Here is a 6000-nt window from a genome sequence, read left to right on the forward strand (position 1 = left end):
CTAATCAAGATAGCTATTTCTTTGTTTTCATAGTGTTGCATTTCCAAAGTGGAGTATATATTTTTATGGTACAGATTATTCATGAATCCACAATGCAAGGTAAAATTATGATTCATGGATTCTAAGTTTAAAACAATAGTACAACACCAAGAAACTTAAATTTGTTTCATCTTGACTCTAGTGACATATGATATAGTGATATCTATAGGCTTTTTATGTATCAGGGGTCAATCAGGTCAAATGCCAAACATACGCAAATTCTACATTATTAATGCTACTATGTAGGAGTACTAATAATTACATATTAGTAATCAAGAGAAGAGGTAATTAAAAGCAGTATCTCATATCATCATTAACTCAAATTAGATATGAATAGTACTAGTTAGGGATTTTTGAAAAATACTGTGTACCTCTTTTATCTTTAAAAGGGAAATGAGAGATGTTTAATTTTTATGCATTGTGATGATCGAGCTGTGGGTGTGAACAAAAAAAGTTCAAATTACTATAACAGAGTATGTTCCATTAATGTAAAATTTGATGATGAAGATGGGGAAGAAAATGCAATAATTCTACGTCGCCATCTCTATATCTGTGTCTCTACCAACTCAGAGCAGCTGGATCAGTACTTTATAAGTATTACTTCTGTGAAGAATCTGCCAAACATCACCTCTCTCAAACATCTCCCCTTTCAAACATCTTCTACGTGAGTGTGTGCTATGGCTAGGTCGATACGGTATATTGTACCGAAAATTTTGTATCGTTATCGTATCGAAAATATCAAAATTTACCGTATTGAAAGTTTCGGTATACCGAAATTTCGGTATGGATAATATCTATACCGTTACCTATCGAAATTTCGGTATATCGTACTGAAGTTTGGTATACCGTTTGGAACGGTATATCGAAATTAAATGGATATCTATTTATGATTTTAGGGTTTCCAATAAATATTTTTTGAATATATAAATAAATTAAGTGGATATCTATTTATGATTTTAAACTTTTAATCTTAAAAAAATAAATTATATTATTATTATTATTATTATTATTATTATTATTATAATCAATATAAATGGTATGTATCGATAATTCAATACGTATTGATTTTCGATATATTTCGGTATACCGATAATATCGATATATATCGTATATTCGATATAAAATGGTATACCGCGGTATAAGAAAATCTATATCGTTATCGTATCGAAAACTTACGATATGGTATTGTATCGTACCAAAAATTTGATATTTTTCAATATATTTTCAGTACGATACGATCGATATACCATTTTTTCGGTATATTTGCCCAGCCTTAATGGTTGCTATGGTATTGCTCACTTTGGGTCAGATAGTTGATGACCAGTTAGTAAGTGTTGCCCTCGAATTATCGGCAACTTTGATCACCATGTCTTTCATGATGATGACTTTGGCTTTCACAGCCGGAGTTGTCATAGTTGCTAGGAGTTTAATATGGGTACCATATGTTATGTTTGTCCTTGGTTCAGCTATCTTCTGCATTATTTGTGCATCGCGCAAAATGGGGTTATCCTATCTCTGTGTTCGTAGTATATTGGAGGCAAATGATATCCCCTTAGCTAGTTTGTCCTTAGACACTTTATTATATTTATGGTATGTTGAACCACTATTTTATAAAATGGTAAATTGCCTAAAAAGTCACAAACTTTGGGAAAAGTTTGGTTTTTCCCACAAACTATAAAAGTTACGCCTAAAGTCACGAACTTTATCGGATCGTGCAAATTTATGGTATGGGAAATTTGCACGAAAGTCCGAAAAGCCTATTAAGTCAAGAGTCTTAAGGGAAACATAAATGTTCTCTTGGTGCATCACTTAGATTTCCGACCAAAAAGTCCGAAAAGCCTATTAAGAGTTTGATGGAATATAAAGATTTTCTTTCAGTTGCATCGCTCGACGTTCTGCCCAAGAAAATGCTCAACAACCCTCTGCAAAATTAAATACAAAATGAGACGGAAACCAAAAGCCAGTTAAAAATGAAAATGGTCTATGGATTATGTCATATGCTTTAATCGTTGAGATAATATGCGTATTTTCATTTATTTTTATTCTTATAATATACTTCCCCGTCTCATCAGAAATGAAACGTTTTCCTTTTTGGGTTGTCCCATTAAAAAATAAAGCGTTTCTAAAAATGGAAGCGAACACTTTTTTTCTTTTTCCACTTTCTTCATTAACTCACAAAATAAAATCACATAAAAGCTCGTGCTAAAAAATAAATATTTCATATTTAATGGACGGATGGAGTACGTAGACGTTGCAAATTTAGAAAAAGCACGTAATCCAGAGACCAACAAATATGTCTCACTTTTATATTCAGAAAAAGTACATCACTAATAATATATCAGATTCTCTCTATCTTCATTGTTATCGCATTACTGTCTTCTTCCTATTAGTTAATAAATTCAATTAAAAAAAGTGAGATATTTTTATTAAAACGAAGGTAGGTTAATACACATTAAAAGTTTACAAATAGTTGATTTAATTATATATTACTACTGTATTTGGGATAATACATATTAAATTATAAAATATGGTCAAACTTTGGTTAGTGCATAAGGTTTGAAAATGTAATATTAAATCACGTTGAATTGGCAGAGCTCGCCATCTATCACCCACACTCTCCTTGCATAGCATAGTTGGTGTTACGAGCAGACATAAATATTTATAGTATTTGCTCTGATCCATCCGTAATTAAGCCGTTCCTTTTAGTCAATGTTTTAAAATTTAGACCGGACCGGCTGGTTCGACCGGTAAAATCGCGAATCGGTAGGTAGTCAGTCCAGTTCACCCCTTTAAACAAGCCGGCAGAGGTTGAACTCATGATCTCTTCTAATTTAGAAAAGCTCTACCAGCATTAAATATTTTTTATACATTAACCATTGAACTTTTATCTACATAAAATAATAATTCATTTTAATTTTATATTCTTTAATATACTATAATTGTTAATTATTCATCACCTTCTAAATTTCATGATACTTTACTTACCACTTATAATATTATTACCATATAAGGTTCATTATTTACCATAAATAATTTTTTTATATATAGTAGTATTTCATTTTTATACCCTAGCTATTGATATTGATGAATATTCTTATCCAAACTACAATCACGATGAGGCAAGTATTGCGGGGCATTAAGAATGCTATGTTAACATGGAACTTTATTTTTACAACTCCTAATTGCATCTATGGTATGAAAGGTTTGATCTGTGCTAATTTTTCTTCTCTTTGTTGTTTGATCAAAATGGCTCCTTATCTTACTTCTTGTTCAACAAGCCCCTTAGCAAGAAGGAAACACAAACTTCGATCCTTCTTTTGTTGTAAGAGAGTTAGCAAACTTATTTTTTAAAATTTATTTAGATTTTAGAGAATTTGACATTTCAATTCAAAGAAAAATGAAATCGGTCTTATTTCAGATGGGAATATAGTTCACACGAAAAAAATGCTTTTTTGTTACACTTTCTCCAAAAGAAGGCCAATGACAAACCAGCAATTTAATCAAGCTGATTTTATCAAAACTTATGCAGAAAATGCTTAATCCAAAAAAATGGAGTTCCTCAACTATAACTAAAGTGTTGTCAGGTTTCACTTGAGGAAACTACAGGCTAGAAACAAGAATACATATACTACCAACGACGTAAGAAGCTCAAGAGTCCAAGTCGGCTGCAACAAAAACGAAGGAATTAGTGGAACCGTCATAGAACCACAAAGCCACCCAGCCACAAGAGCTCCAAATCTGCAATTACATCATACATTTTCGTCTTGTAAGTAATCAAGCAACAGCAAGGAAATAGGCAGACAAACTTCTTGTCCCAACAACTTACCCTATAATGGCAGCTCTAGGCAAGCTCTTGATCTTGTCATTAAGGAAGTAAATGCAAGCTCCAAGAGACAATGCCACCTGCATAGGAAAGAACATACATTGACTTGTACAGATTAAGAATCAAAACTAGAAAATTGGTTAACGGTATAGGCAGCAGAAAACATTAATATTTTAACTAGTAACACTTGGTAGTGAAAAGAGGATTGAAAAGTAGATCAAGTCTCCACAATGACTAATCAAGATAGCTATTTATTTGTTTTCATGGACTGAGTGTCTGTCTTGCATTTTCAAAGTGGAGTATATAATAAGATACATTCTTTTATCCACAAGATTATCAGTGCCGGGCTTCCCAGAATCCACAATGCAAGAAAGCAAGGTAGAATTTCGATTCATGGTATCAATGATCATTCTAAGTTATAAACAATTCAACACCAAGAAACTTAAATTTCTTTCATCTCGACTCTATTGACATATAGTGCTGATCTATAGGCTTTTAGCTATGGGATTGCATCAGTATCAGGGGACAATCAGGTCAAACGCCAAACATGGAGTTTGTAAGTAAATTCCACATATAACTAATGCTACTACATTGCTACTATGTAGTTATCACTAAATCACCAGCTTTAATGTGCTATATATTCTGAATGAAGACCGAATAGTACATTTTAAAGTGACCAGAAAGGCAATGTACCTGGAATGCGGGTCCCGCTTCAGCAGAGTTCATCACGCTCCAGCATGCCATGAAACCGAACAAGAACAACCGTCTCAAAATGATCACAGGGGGAGGAATCTCAACAAAGCTGACCAAGTTCTTCACCCATGGCGGAGATCCCTCAACCTTCTTCTTTAGCCTGCTTTTCAAGTTGATCTTCATTTTCTTCCTGTTCTTGAAGCTGGTCATCAGTAGTCTCTCGAAAGCAGCTTCTATAGATTCAAAACTTCTTTCATGATTGGCATATTGGTCCAGTAAAAAGTTCCGAGCACTCCAAACTTCTTTTTCAGAAGATCAGTACTACCCCTAGCCGCTTATAAGGATCCCAGACATGTGACCTAGGGAATTTCGAAATGCTACCCATAGATATCCAACGTAAAATATTAATGCTAGCAAAATGATACCCAAATATAATAACAGCACATTCTAGTAAGCCAGATCACAAACAGCTTCAGAATTCATCTTAGTTACACACTTCTTATCACAAAAACAATGAAAATCAAGTTATATGAGGACATTATCTTAAGTAGCAGTAAAAAATATGGCGGAATCGGGAACTGCTATTCACCCACAGTTTAGAAAAACAACTAAACATCCTCGTACAGTCGAAGAAAATGAAAAATGTTCAAGGACATACTTCATACTTAGACTACCCTTTTCAAGTTTCCAACCCACTAAGCTGAAAAAATAAATTCATTTGTAACTTTACCCTCATAAGGCGTATCGACCGCGCATTTTGGGGAGATATATCCAAAGCAGTTCGGCTTACTCTAACTGAACTGTGAGTCTGTGACTGAAACACCAATATTTGCACAAAAGCAATAAAAATAAGTAAGCTCGCTCGTCCAATGGAAAGTATGTTAATACTGAATGCCGTTTGCCAATTGCGAAAAAAACTTACAGACGACCGCCAAGGGAAGGGCTTTTGAGGGTAGGGGTTGAGAGGAGAGCCGCCGCCATCAAGTGCTCTGCAAAAATATGCAGATCAGCTAATCAGAAACATATTCTAAAACGAATTAGCTTGCAAAGCTTCCTTTGATTAGGATTAAAAATCAAACTGAGTTTTCAACTATATTTCTGAAACTCGACGGATCGAATTCAAATGATTTACAGAACTAGAGCTCAATTTCTAGATGCATAAGCGCACAATGTAGGAAAGATCTAGGGAGGTGATTCAAGTAAGAACGGAACTCACACTTGAATTTGTAATTTGAATAACAGAAAAGCTAGCATCGAATGGAACAGTTAAAAGCGAACAATCAAATAAATACATAGTCGAATTCGCGCAGATTCTCACCCTCTTCTCTTTCCTCTTGGAAGGTGGCGACTGTGATGGAGAAGCAATCTCAGAAAATAGCACTTTCGCCGGGGATGAAAGGGAGTCGGCGGAGGGCGGCGGAGCAACCGTTGGATGATAGTTATAT

The 6000-nt window shown here is 34.2% G+C and overlaps 1 pseudogene; it reads right to left on the bottom strand.

Annotated features, from left to right (window-relative positions):
* Positions 1-3525: 3525 nt before the first annotated feature.
* LOC121780954 lies at positions 3526-6000 on the bottom strand (annotated as a pseudogene).

Source organism: Salvia splendens, chromosome 20 (genome assembly GCF_004379255.2).
Source record: "Salvia splendens isolate huo1 chromosome 20, SspV2, whole genome shotgun sequence".
In the NCBI taxonomy this organism is placed as follows: domain Eukaryota; kingdom Viridiplantae; phylum Streptophyta; class Magnoliopsida; order Lamiales; family Lamiaceae; genus Salvia; species Salvia splendens.